Source organism: Ischnura elegans, chromosome 2, assembly GCF_921293095.1.
Source record: "Ischnura elegans chromosome 2, ioIscEleg1.1, whole genome shotgun sequence".
Taxonomy (NCBI): Eukaryota; Metazoa; Arthropoda; class Insecta; order Odonata; family Coenagrionidae; genus Ischnura; species Ischnura elegans.
This window is the reverse complement of record NC_060247.1, coordinates 66,401,060-66,416,178: the sequence shown is the minus strand read 5'-3', so window position 1 is coordinate 66,416,178 and position 15,119 is coordinate 66,401,060.

The following is a 15,119-nucleotide window of genomic DNA, read 5'->3' as shown; positions in this document are numbered from 1 at the left end:
TAGTCTCATCTTCCCCTTTTTCGGAGAATTAGTCGAGCATTTGAATTGCTTAGCTTCTCGAATACCTTCTTCAAACTTATTCATATAAAATTGTGTTGGAACCAAGGAAACCCATTTACCGATTGGACTCTACCATTAACTGACCAGTTGCATCTCTCAGTTTCAGAATGTTCTTTTTTGCTTCATCGGAAAATTCCGTCACCTCTTCAATATTACCCAGGTGAATCTGTTTTTTCCATCCCTTTTGGAGTGCGTTCCAGGAATTGAGTATATTTAAAACTCCGTATGCGGTCGACTACGATCGTCGTAGTCTCATCTTCCCCTTTTTCGGAGAATTAGTCGAGCATTTGAATTGCTTAGCTTCTCGAATACCTTCTTCAAACTTATTCAAATAAAATTGAGTTGGAACCAAGGAAACCCATTTTCCGATTGGACTCTACCATTAACTGACCAGTTGCATCTCTCAGTTTCAGAATGTACTTTTTTGCTTCATCGAAAAATTCCGTCACCTCTTCAATATTACCTAGGTGAATCGTTTTTTCCATCCCTTTTGGAGTGCGTTCCTGGAATTGAGTATGTCAAATAGGCGGTTAAAAAATTTTAAGGAAGGAACAGAGAGGTGCAGATCCTTGGAAATCGGGAAGATCCAATTCTTCACAAAATGCAAGGGTGTCAGCCACTGAGTCACGTAGGACTTGTGCTGCCAGTCGCACCTTCATCTTCTGCCTCCTCCAGTCCATGTGGGCAGCCCTCAATTTATTACCCAGATGAACACCCTCCATATCCTGAAGATTTTTTAAAGCCTCTAGAAACTTCCAGTCTATTTCCTCTTCATCACCATCCCGGAGCAGTCTCTTATCCCCTAGTGTTTCTCACCAACTTTAACATATGGGATGGATCAAGAAACACACAAACTGGGCTCCTGGTAACCGGATGCTGGAAATAGGTAATCGTATCTTCAGGGGTAAAGCGACAACCCAGTATATTGGCCATCGTTACATTCGATGCTGCCCCATCGAAAGTAAGGGAACTAATATTCACTCCAGTGTGATGAATTTCTGTTAGCACCTGAGTGACAATATTTGCCCGCTGTTCCCCAGGGACACCATTAGTGAAGTAGTAGGCCACAGGCAGTTTCCACTTGTCGTTTATCCCTACAGCCATCACAACAAGCACCTCCTTTGCAATAGGCATACTGTCACAATTGAAGTCATGACCAAAGTCCGCGTAGCCATGATACCTGTGGCTATCCCACTCCACATGCTGCCTTATGACCATTTCATCAAAAATATTTACAAATATTTTATATTTACAATTATCTACCCTGCTTTTCAATTGCTGAGAGCCTCCAAGGATATACCAGGATTCCCATGGACATTACCATACCACTTAGATATGGTCCTTGGGTGAGGCAAGCCATGTATTGAAGTGCTCCCTTACATAACGATATGCCTTGGGCGAATAGAAATGTAGAGTTAGTGCAAAAGCTCTCAAGTCTGCCTCATACTTTTGGGGGAGTGCCCTTTCCTCTCCACTTGATATGAGCCTCTGCATTAAAAATCTGCATGAGCCAGGAATGTTCTTCAGGATGCCAAGGCCACCTGCATCCATGAAATTCTTCTTCTCCAAGTCGCCCACAAGATTGGCCAATTTCTTATTGGCCTTCCCACCTCTCCTCTTTGCTTGCTGAACACCTTAATCTTTCTCCTGGCACTCTGATAAAGCTTCGTCATCCTCTCCAGTTCCATTCGTAGTTAACGAACTTCCTTGCAGCCATCAACCCCATGACATGAAGTAACAGGCTGCACAGGCTCAATGACGCAGACGTCACTTACGTGTTGCTCAGGTGAAACTGGGGCACAGACGGCAGTTACCTCCTCCGTCAACTTCCTTTTATTCAGTCCTCCAGCCTGCTCTGCCCTCCTTTTTGAAGAAGTGCGCGCTCTCTTAGATACTTTCTGGAACAAAAGCAGTCATGAAATACATATATAAATACAGAGTAATAATGGAAAAAATTCTTCAGCAACACCACAAGTAATTCAAAAACTCATTCCCAAATTCTCAGTGACCGAATGACATAACTGACAGGAGTAATCCCTGAAAGTAATCACAGGTCTTCCTCTCTTAAATAATTAAGGGATTTAATGCTAATGTGGCTGAAATATATAATTTTGTTTGCCATTTAAATCCGCCTAAACCAAGAGTTAAGTCCAATCTCTCTAACGGTTAATGATTCAGGGGAACAGCTTAAGTAGAGATATTCATTAAGTCAGTTAATAATACCATTTTATTAGGTGATAAAATTTGAAAATGAAATTTGAAGGTAAAATTTGCAAATAGAATGTAAAGAGAAATGAAATGAATTGAAATGAAATAAAATTGAATAAAGTGAAATAGATATAGAATGAAATCAAGTGGTAGTGAAATATTAAAAAAGAATACATAGAGGAGAAGGTCCAAATATGGGCTAGCTTTTGATTTTTGAATATAGTGGGCACATTTTTGGACATATGGGGAATTTAAACATTGAGGCGTAGCTTTGACTCGTATCCATCAATTCTGGAAAGTTTCGGAAATAAAAAATCACAGTTTCACAAAAAAATGCTATATTAAAAAAAATTGCAAAAACTTGCATTTTGAAAATGAGGTCTAAATATGGGCTACCCCTAATTTTTTCGAAAATCTTAATAAGAAACAGTAATGACAGTAAAATTCACATAAAAACAGTACAATATGAGCATAAAATGTAAATTCACTTACAAAAATCACATTTATACACATCTCTCTCGCAACCAGCACATTCATTGTGAGCCCACCCATGGCATGTAACACATTGTACCCATTCTTCACCATTTTTGTCTTCGGAAAACAATCCTTGGCAAAACAGACAGGAAGCATCATCTGGTTGAGTAGTTTTGGTGGGTTGTGGTATCTCCAATTCCGAATCGGAGTCATCCAGGGGTGGCTGTTTCTTATCCTCTGAGTCGGAGGAACTCGGTGAAGGAGGACATTTTTTTTTTCTTCTTGCTCTTTGAAATTTGACTTTTTTGCTCTTTCTTCCTTTTTCCCACCCCATCAGCAGTAAACACAAGCTTTCTTTTCGTCACTTTGGAGTGGTCCAAGCACCGTTGTAGCTCCTCACGGTAAGGTGTTCCAGTAACCAGTGATGCTTTAGCTGACTTTCGACCTCGGTTTGATTTTTTCTTTTTAAGAGTGCTGATAGGAGCAATATCAAATGGGGAAACGCGCTTCGAAGTAGTTGAGAATGTTTGGTTCTTGTGAGAGGTTGATGGGAGAGCTATCTGGTCTCTATGAGGAGTGGATGATGCAACTGCCTGGTTTCCATCAGAGGAGGATGGAACTCCTTCCTTGTCTGCATTAGGAGAGGAGGGAACTACAGCTACTTCAGTATTTACAGCTGTTGATATATTCGATTGTTCTGCATCTCGAATATGGAGAGTAAACCTCTGTGGTAGAGTTGATGGCTCTGAACTGCAAGATTTTTCTGCATCTTGCTGAGCCTCAAGATAATCTGCATCGGTGAAAATACATTTGTTCATAGGAAAGATGCCGGATTCTCGGAAACCACTAGCAGCAATTGCACCAGTCTGAACACAAAGATAGGCATTTTTAAAAAGCTCCATAACTTCGTACGGGGAGACAGGAAGTCCTGTACGTTTCATGTAAAGTCTCGCTTCTTCACTGTAATATGTTTTAAGGGGCCCCATGAACGTTTTGTCGAGGGGTTGGAGCTTGTGTGTCGAGTGAGGAGGGAGTGAGATCATTACGACATTATTTGCTTTGGCAAGATCAATGGCACCCGGATTGCGAACATGGCTGTAGTGGCCATCTAAAATAAGGAGAACCGGGGAAGTAGAAGTTGGCTTTACGCTGTCAATGAAATGATTCATCCATTCTTCAAAAAGGTTACTTTGAACCCATCCTGAAGGATGGGCTCGACCTATTGTTCCAATTGGGGCATTCTTCATTAGTTTGTGTCATGTTGGTCCTGGGGAATATAACCATGGGAGGGGAACAGTGCAACCGCAGGGGACGTATTTTATCAAGTTTTATTAGTGATTTTAACCTTTTTTTACTCAATAACGGCGAGAAAACCCGTTTTAACTCTTATAGCGGCGATTCTTCCTCCATTGACTTGAGCATTTTATCGACTAGTTTGGTCAATAAACTCAAACTCTCTGTGCATAAGGATCTTAGTGGGAGCGATCACTTTCCCCTTTTAATCAAAAGGGAACAAAATTTAAACCCCGATTTTATTAGACCAGGCTGTTGGATTGTCCGGAAAGCTGATTGGCATCTTTTTAACTCAAATTTTAACTACGTGTGGGATAAAAACAACGACTGTGTAACAAACGTAAATCTTTTGACATCAAGCATCATTCAAGCCGCCGAAATTAGCATACCACGATCTCGAAGCATCCTTCCAAGAAATGCGGTGCCATGGTGGAATGAAACCTGCGCAGAAGCCATTAAAAAACGTAAGAAAGCTCTCCGAATTTTCAACAAGTATCCTACAGCAAATAATCTCTCCGCTTTTCGGCGACTAAGAGCGAAAGCGCGTCAGGTAATAAAGGACGCAAAGAGGATTTCTTGGATGAATTTTGTCTCCGGTGTCAACCACAGGACTCCACTTGCACAGGTATGGCGTAAGGTGAGGAGCATATCGGGTAGCAGCCAGCATCTAGGTATATCCTTCCTAGAAGTCGAAGGAAAGGTTATCACTTCTCCAGCTGCGATAGGGAACGTATTCGCCCAATTACTCGCCAAAGTGAGCAGCGACGAATGCTATGAACCTTCTTTTGCGATCCTCAAGAAAAGGCTCGAGAACGTCCCTATATCCTTTATGGAGCCTAAAACAACGGCAGACTACAATATGCCATTTACCATTTGGGAGCTGAAATCTGCCATCCATGACTCCCACGACACGTCCCCAGGACCCGATGAGATCCACAATGCCTTCCTCCGAAATCTATCGGAATCGGCGTTGCTGGAAATCCTTGAAACTTTTAATCAGCTCTGGGCCAATGGGGATTTTCCTCCGTCCTGGCGGGAGTCCGTCATTGTTCCCATCCCAAAACATGGAAAAGACCGAGCTGATCCGAATTCTTACCGGCCGATTTCTCTCACCAGCTGCCTGTGCAAGTTAATGGAGCGAATGGTAAATCGAAGTCTCATTTGGTGGCTGGAGCGTCGAAAACTCCTCTCTAGGATACAATGCGGATTCAGACGGAACCGTTCCACAATGGACCACTTGGTTAGGATTGAAAATTTCATCCAAGAAGCCTTCCTTCTCCGCCAACACGTAGTCGGTGTATTTTTCGACTTAGAGAAGGCTTACGACCGGGTCTGGCGACGTAAGATTCTACGCGTATTACGCGAGTGGGGTTTTAGAGGCTGTTTGCCCATTTTTATACAAAATTTTTAACCAACCGTGTTTTTAAAGTAAGGACGGGACAGTTGTCAAATTTTTACCCTCTTGACAACGGAGTTCCCCAAGGCTCCGTTCTGAGCGTGACGTTGTTCGCTATTGCGATCAACGACATAGCTCACTGCATCAAGGAGCCAGTGTTAGGGTCACTGTTTGTGGATGATCTCGCGATTTTCTGCAGATCATCTAGGGTCGTGAATGCATCGCGTATGGCGCAACTCACCATCAATAAACTTCACAAATGGACCCAAAATAACGGCTTCCTTTTCTCTTTGGAGAAAACAAAGTGCGTTCACTTTTCTCGCACTCGGGGCGTCCATGTAAATCCCACGTTACACCTAGGTGGTAGAAACCTCCCATTTGTGGAATCAGTCCGTTTTCTGGGGATGACCCTCGACCACAAACTCAACTGGAAGGAGCACATTAATTCTGTCAAGGTAAACTGTTTGAAGTCTTTGAACATTTTAAAGTTTTTAAGCCACGCATCTTGGGGAGCAGACCGCACCACCTTAATTTTACTTTACCGCACACTGGTGCGGTCGAAATTAGACTACGGCTCATTCGTGTATGCGTCCGCTCGCGAGACGTATTTGAAAGCACTTAATTCAGTGCACAACGCAGGTCTGCGACTATGCACTGGGGCGTTTAGGACCAGCCCGATTCCCAGTATATATACCGACGCAGGCGAGCCTCCTGTATGCTACCGAAGGACCTGGCTTCTTTGTAGCTACGTTTCCAAAATTTTAGCAATGACGAGTCACCCATGTTATAGTTTACTTTTTAAACCCCGTTTTATTAATGTTTTCACCGAAGGACTAAAGCAACCAGACCAGTAAGCGTTCGTTTTAACGATTTTATTCGCGGACGCGAATTCACGCTACCTGAAGTGTATCCTGTTTCATTCTCGGAACACCCCCCTTGGATCACTCCCACTCCGGTGGTGAATATTCTTTCACGATCTCGACCGAAGTCTTCCACAACTCCCTCGGAGTACCAGCGTTTGTTTGCCATGTTCCGAAGGAATCACCCCAACCTTACCCCCGTTTACACTGACGGTTCGAAAGATAACTCTGCTTGTGCATGTGCAGTGTTCTCCCCTATCCACGGGAACATCAGAGCAAAGCTTCACCCGATGTGCAGTGCGTACACGGCGGAGCTTTATGCCATAAGGACAGCTCTAGAAGCCCTAGGTGACCACGGCGGCTCCTTTGTCATATGCACTGACTCCAGGAGCTCGCTACAAGCCATCTCTGGCTTCTCACCCGTGCACCCGATCGTGCAAGAAATACACTCTCTCCTGCTGACCCTTTCGAGAAAGGGTTTGAATATCCATTTTCTGTGGGTACCGGGACATGAGGGGATAGCCGGGAATGAGATAGCAGACGCTATGGCCAAGGAAGCTCTGAATAACGAAGTTCTTGTCTCAACGCTGGTTCCCCACGAGGACTTACGAGCATCTCTAAGAAACGTGGTATTTGGAAAATGGAGGGAGTCATGGAGGATTCTAAATAATAACAAGCTCCGTGGCATCAAGGACATGGTAGCAGCGTGGCCCTCCTCAGCTCGTAGTAATCGGAGAGAGGAAGTAGTACTTACACGATTGAGGATAGGGCACAGCCCCCTGACCCATGCGTATCTCTTTACTGAAGAGAAGGAACCTCCCCAATGTGGGGATTGTAAATGTCCATTAAGTATTAGACACATCATGCTAGATTTTGTTAAGTACCGCGAAGCGCGAAGACGAAATAATCTAGGGGGAGACCTAAAAACCCTTTTAGGAGACCACCCTACCAACTTAATCTGTACATTTCGGTTTCTCAGAGAAATAAACATTTTTAATAAAGTCTAATTATGTACACTTTCAACGAAGACATCAGATGCAGTAGATTACTTTATACATAACTTTTATAATTAAATCGCACAGTAGTGGTGCAAAATGACCTTGCCGTCGACGCACCCTAAATCCAAATACTACTACTACCATGGGAGGGACAAAATTTCCTGATGCGCTCATGCAGCTTATGATCGTAATTGTCGCTCCCCTTTCAGCAGATGTTAGAGCAGCAATCTGTTTTTTCCCTTTTCTTGAAATTACATAGGGATTCTTGCTTTGGACAATAGAAAGACCGGTTTCATCCACATTGAAAACGCGGTCGCCTGTGAAACCATATTTTTCATAAGCCTCATCTAGCAAGTTGAAAAAATGGTCAACATTCTCCTTATTGAATCCCAAAGCGCGAGCATAAGATGTACCGCATGGTTTACGAAGAGATAGTCTATCACTGTGACGGTTAAGAAAAAGATCCACCCAGCTCCTTCCTGCTTCCTCGTTTTTGAACGGACTTTCAATTCCATTCCGCTCAGCCAAGGAAAACGCAATGCGCTTTAAATCTTTCAGAGTACAACCAAAAAATGACTTTTCCATCACTAGCAGGTATGAAACGAGCTCTTCTTCTAACTCAGGCCCTAAATAACTGGGTCGACCTAGTTTAATGTTACAGGCACTTACGGGAGTCAAGTCAGTTCTTTTACTCAAGGATTGCAAAGTTGTTCGTGGTACACCGAATACTTTAGCAGCTTTGAGGGTTCCCATCTTCTTCTCTTGCACTGCCACAATAGCCTGTTCCATTTTATCCTTGTCCCATGACTTCCTTATACCTTTGGGCACATACTTGGGTTTCTTTCTTGGCATGCTACAAAAAGGAAAGGGGAAAAATGCGATGGTGGTTGGCGTAACTTGGTGAAACTCCTCATGATGCACAAAGGTTAAGAAAAGACTTCGCTGTTTCACAAAATAAAACATATTTGCGACCGCTTTCGATACAGCGTATCATCATCTGGCAATTACAAGTATCAGTACATAGAATTTATACCCTTGAAGGCGTTAGAGGGGCGGTAGAGTGGAGGTGGAGAAAGGGGGGAACTTCGGAGTACCTACTGTTGGATGCAATTAGTTTGATTGTGTTTAGCTCCTTCATCCTGTTGTAATTCGACAATGGAATCAATCATAGTCTGTGAAGATTACAATGTATTGCTGATAGTTTGTGAGAGCCACTGTGGTGTCGCCACTTCGCCACTGTCGAATTACAACAGGATGAAGGAGCTAAACAGAATCAAACTAATTGCATCCAATTGTAGGTACTCCGAAGTTCCCCCCTTTCTCTACCTCCACTCTACCGCCCCTCTAACGCCTTCAAGGGTATAAATTCTATGTACTGATACTTGTAATTGCCAGATGATGATACGCTGTATCGAAACCGGTCGCAAATATATTTTATTTTGTGAAACAGCGAAGTCTTTTCTTAACCTTTGTGCATCAGAAAGGGGAAAATTTATTTCCAGAACATTCAACTAGGTATAAATGCTGAGTTAATGATTGAAAGCCAATAAAACTTTAGCAATGCTGTTCCTTTAGTTCATTAAATGGCATAATAACAATTACTTAAATAAATAGTAGCTACATTGTAATTAGGCACATATTTTTTAGGTTAATTGAAACGATGTCTGGTCCGGAGAGGTAGCCCGTTTTTAGACCAAACCACATTTTACAAAATAATCACGGCGGCCATTACCGGTATGACGTAGAAGGATGAACGAAGCATTGAAACCGTTCACCAACTCAACGTAAACACAACCCTGCTGCCAAATATCATTTATAGCTTACTGACTAATGGTAAAAAAATATATTGTACATACCTGCTAAAAGTTTAATGGTAGAAAAACACGACAATCGACGATTTTTTACGCACAGCTTCTGAGCACGTTGACTAATGGCCGCCAACTCTTCGTTGCTGTTCAGTGGGACCTAGGGGACCTAGGTCATGCCATTCCCGACAGGGTGCGACACCCTGCGGCTTCACAACAGAGACTAGCCCGTATTTAGACCCTAGCCTGAATTTGGACCTTCTCCTCTATCAATTGAAAAAAATAACAAAATTCAGTAGTGGTAAAATGAAATGAAAATAAAACATATTTTTCTCCTCCTACTGAATCCTCCGTCTCTTAAATCCATATGGCAGCGTCTCGTAGTTGTCAGTCCGCTTCCTCTTGGTGTACACAACACGAAATAGCTTCGTTTCAGGTCGGGAAACGATGTCGTGGTTTTTCATTCGTCTGATTTTATGGGCGTACTCTATTTTCCTCCCTGGTTCACCTTTGAGCACCATTGATTTAAGTGTTTCAAAACAGACCACTTTATCGTTTGAATAGTTGATGGCCACCCCTCGAACTTTGCGCACTTCCTTGTTGAACTTCGGATCACTCGAGGAGCGGACTACGTATGCGTAGTTTTTAGGGCCGCCGCATACAAACTCGCTGATGAAACAGTCCTGGCCTAGCGGAGTGATCTCGTCGGTCATGTCTCCTAAATAATCACCCACGGGTGGAGAGCACTCACCAGACTTTTGTGTAAACACAATTGAATCTGTATCGTGGTAGATACACTGCCTTTGCAGTTTTCGAGATAGCTGTAAAGTTCTAATCTAGCATGCGCTGTTGTGTAACATGCGATGACTATGTTGTTCGTGGGAGGGGGTGAAACGGCCTCGTCAGTTTCGGACCAGTGCGCACACGGAGTCTCCTCATTCACATAAACTAGCCGTTGTACTTCCACACTGGGGTCTGAAAGTAGGGCATTCAGCTCGTCCGCTCTGCTAATAATTGTAGTACGAGTCAAATTTTCCCTCTGTCCAAACTTCCCCCAAAAGCTATTAAGCATCAGCTTCGCCAAGGTTCTCTTGCCTGGGTTATGGCTGATGGAATGCCTGTCCAACTCCACTCCTTCTCGTTCCTTGAAAGACGCCAGGTAAGCATTTCTGTCCTCCTCCGTTGTGCACCATGCTGGCCATCCGCTGGCTTTCTGCTTAATTATAAGAAAGGCGTTTATGTAACCATCAAAGAGACCCCCTTCACTGCTCTCCCTGGAATAAGGAGTTACATCGTAATGCCATGCTTCGTGCATTTTTTTGATTGAGTATCCGAGGGATGCTGCCTTCTTTAATTCTCCCGTCACCCATGTTCCGCTGATGAGGCGTTCTTCCTCGCTGTGACTGCACTCGTCTTCATTTTCGTCGAGGGCGCATGATCTGCATAGAGGAAATAAAAGTTTTCCGTTCCCCTTCAGCGGGAGCACTGGTAGATAGAGGTCTATAGGGGGAAGAACGTCGCATTTAACGAGTCCCTCAAGTTCGTCCAAACTTTTTTACCATTTCCAAAAAGAAGTAATGACAAGAATTTTCCATTTGATCCGAGCAACATGTTCTGCACAGGATTTTTTATAGTTCTACTTAAAATATTTTTTTTCACTGTAAATGACAATGGCTTAAAATGACGTATTTAGGGTAACAATTGTTACGGAACAATTTCAAAAACCACTCCTAGAAATGGATTAGGCTTCTGCTGACACAAAAACTCCCATTCCTTAGACGACTGTTCATGTATAGTCATCAAGAGGTCATCCTGTTATGAGTCTCGCAAAATGTAAAGTTTCGTCCATTTCTATTTTCTGCACTTTCAGCGGTAATAATATTGTTATAAACTTTAAAAAATAAATGCATCAGGAAATAGTAATTTGATATAATGGGTACGCATTGGTATTAGGGCCATTGGTTTAATTATAAACGAAAAATTTCACCTCTGTCCATGAAAAGAGGGTCTAGTAACCACTGTACGACGGCTGCCACCATGCAACCTCGTTCATCATTGATTTCCTCATTAACCGTAGGGAGACTGAAAAAATTATTGCGTTGTAGCCTGACTGAGTCCAATATACCCTTAAGCTTTTTATTTTACTATTACCATTTTTACGAATTGTGGCTCAGTTAAGTGACAGTTTTTATCCTTTTCACTTCCTCGACATAAGCCCTCACGTGTTTACTGCTATCAAATTATTTTTTCGGACGTTTTCTCTGTAAAGCAAATATTATTCATAGTACCGGAAATATCATACCGACTTTTATGAATTTTACAGAAGTTTGAATGAATGTTAAAAAAACAATTACATTTACACGCATTACATAGTGGATCTTTTGGCACCGTTAAGGAAGGAATATTACAACTTTATAAAACAAAAGAATGATGTTGATAAAATTGCTAGTAAAAACTGTAATGCCTCTGCAAGCACTGACTGCATTAAATTTCTGAGTGCTCTTGGCATAAATTTCTCGCACATCGTGAACAGGTAATTACACATATGAACACCCTTTTGTAATTACACATATAACCCTTACTCCTCTTGATAATTATACTAAGGTTGTCAAGGGGTGTGTCGCATTTCTTTTTCTTGATGTCAGTTCTTCCGATTGTGAATGTGACTGATTTTTCTTTTGGAGATAGGGTTCCCAATCCTTTCAGGCACCCAACTAACTCTTCTCCGTGGCAGACAAGAGAATTTCGTCGTGTAATCAGTTCATTTGAAAGCTTTTGACTGCTTAAATGATTCCATGTGACATAACCTTTAATTGAACTGGTATGAATCATGCTATAAAATATTGCGAAAGGCCATCTCCGGCTCATTCTTTTGCAACTGTAGCTGCACACCATTTTGTCACTGGTATATACACCACCCTTGGTACTATTATAATACTAAATCACTTCTGGTTTTTTATTTTGCGCGTCATTGTCAATTTTTGGCTGATTGTGCATAGTGCTTAGTATAATTACACTTTTTTTCTTTTTTTGGACAATCATGGAATTTTGATGTAGTGAAATCTCTCTGAAACCCAAATAAAGTGACATTAGGCTCTCTGGCTCTTACAGATGTAAACTCGGATGGAATCTCTCCTTTATTTGTCTTAATAGTTTCTGCTATCGTTAAAACTTTGGAAAGTAGTTGGAGCCGTAGAGGCAAGCTAGTGAAAATTTGTCAAATGCAATATTTGCCTGATATTTCTAGTCTCTCAACCATATGTGACACTACTCGCTCCCCTTGATTGGCCTCCCGGCTATTATTATGGTCTCTCTCTGTATATACTTGCATCTTCCGCGTGTATGGGCTACTACTTTCGCTTATTTTTATTTACTTATATTTACATACTTACCGGGTTGTGATGGAATAAACTGTCTAAACGGACAGCGACCACAGAGCATCAATAATTGTTCGTCAACCGTCATGCAGGATTTTGGCATCTTTGAAAGTTTCATTCCATTGAAACTCATCTTCGCCTCTGTTTTTACTCCTTTCTGTCGCATTATCAAATCGAAGAGCCCGCGGTATTGCTTGGGATATTTCCTAATCATTATAACTGTTAGATATTTGGCCGCCTAATTTACTCCTAAGTATTTAAAATTTTCATTTTTGCACTTGTAAACACCGATCAATATTAGCAATTCCAGATGCGTTTTTATTTCAATGTCACTCACCGCTTTCCACAAAGCTTGATAAAGTACATGCCCCTCAATATAAGTCCACTTTCTGACAATATCAAGGATATGCGAACGCAAAATTAGCAATAGAGCAGGAGACACAGAATTATCATTCCGCGTGGCATAGCGAGATGGACCGAGGCTCTGGCGCAAAATATTACGCATTTTATTCATTTTTACGCAGGTTGTAATATTTTAATGCTTACAAACCTGCTTTTATTCAATTTTTAATAGATTTAGCAAAAGCAGAAATAGTTATCAGTTGGTGGATTATCGATGGGGTATATGGTAATGGTTAGTTGATAACCATAGTTGACAATGGTCGCGTTCAGGCGAGCACTGCGGTGAGTCACCGGTACTTCACCGGTAAGCGGTGCACGAAAACGGGGAAATCAGCAACCGGTACACATTCTGGCCACGTGACTTGTAACAGACAGACATCCGAAAATGGGCGCTAACGATTTGGTGAGAGATTTGGCTCTTAATCGCCGACGACGATTTCATGCTAAATATATTAAATATGATTCAGTATGAAGTTGTTGTAAGGTGCAGCAATAGGCAAGTCATAAGACAGAAGAATTATTCAACGGCACGAAAATTATTTCGAAATGTCAATGATGATTTGTTTAAGGAGCATTTTAGGATGTCAAGGGCCAGTTTTCAGGTACTCTTAAACAGGCTTTAAGTCTTAATTCTGTATTTGAGAGCATTGCGTCCCATACAACACAAGTATTTTACCCAGAGTGGATAATCACACACGTAGACTACGTGCGTAGTTATGTATTTGATTTATAACAGTAATTCCCAGTGAGTGTTGAATTCATTTAAGTCAATGCATTTCAATCTCTGAAGAAATTACAGGAAAAAAGTTAAACCTGAATATTGGCAGTCTAAACACCACTATTTTCATTTCACAGAGCATTGGGGCACATATTAAGCTCCAATTAAAAAAATGGATGACTTAACTTCTTTGCCTTTTGGTGATAATACCAACAATGTAGTCATGTTTCTGGCCTTAGAAATCGATGAATTTTCAGTTTCCTATATAACCTCTAAGTACAACCTCTCACATCTTAAAAATTATGAACATGAGAGAGGAAATGTTTTATATGGGCGATGAAATAAGTGGCTATTAGTAGCTACTAACAAAAATTTTTATTCAAAAGAAAATTATTCGGGGCCGCAGCCTGGGTGAACTGACATAGAATGAGCCATAAAGTTATCAAAAATTATGTCCAAATTTGGCCCTACCTACAAACCAATTTTTTGTGCTTACTTAATACAATAATTAAGAATGGTCATGAAGTAAATTTTTATATGTACAGTCCTCAATTAATTCAGTACCATTCCATATGGTATTAAGCATTAAATTAAGGCCAAAATCCTCCTGGGATCAAACTAATATTATAAAGCCAGAATTAACCCACTCATTCAAACCTAAATCGAACGTGCTAGCTTACAGCAAATGAATCATGAAAAATAGTCTTCCTTACCCAGGGAAAATGTGAATCCATTTATGATTGAAAATGAAACAGAAAGAACAAATAAAGTCACTGCAGCTTTTAAGGCATTTTGTCACTTTTGAGGTTTTCAATTTGTGTATCCCCCTGAGAAAGTGATGAATATTGAGAGTGGTAAAAATACTTATTATATTAATCAAGAGATAGGGTGCACACCGAAGAACACGAGAAATATGTGGGGATAAGCAAGCTATATTAAATAAATCCACTTAACTTTCAGGTGGCCGAGCACATCTATAAAACAGCATGAAAAAAACAGTGAAGTGGTACCTACTGCATCTCCTTAATACGATACTTAATAATTTCATATGGTTCCCCTGTTTTCTCAGAGTTAATCGGGATACCAATCATAAGTAACAAGAGGCCCTCGCCATTAACGAAACTATCTCAGTTAACTAACTTGCAAATGATTACTCTTCACTTGCTACAAATCACATAAGCTGCTACGTTGACATTATGCACCTGTTGCATTCCATAATTAATTAGATTAAGGCGTAATAGACGAAAAATAAAACATACGTCTTCTCTCAATGTGCGTTTCTACCCAGAATTCCGATTTCTCTGGGGATGTTTGGCTTCGCAGGAGGTAATTGGAAGATTTAGCGTAGGAACTGCTGTCTTCTTGAGGTATCTACTCTTAGCAGGAACATCTAAGATGGAAAGGAAAGTTAGCACCTATGGTATCGAACGAAAGTTAATCAGTTATAATAATAAGAGCAATTTCGACGAAATTGTCTTACCTGGAAGCACATAATCCGATTTCACGAAGTGACGTGGGCACACAAACA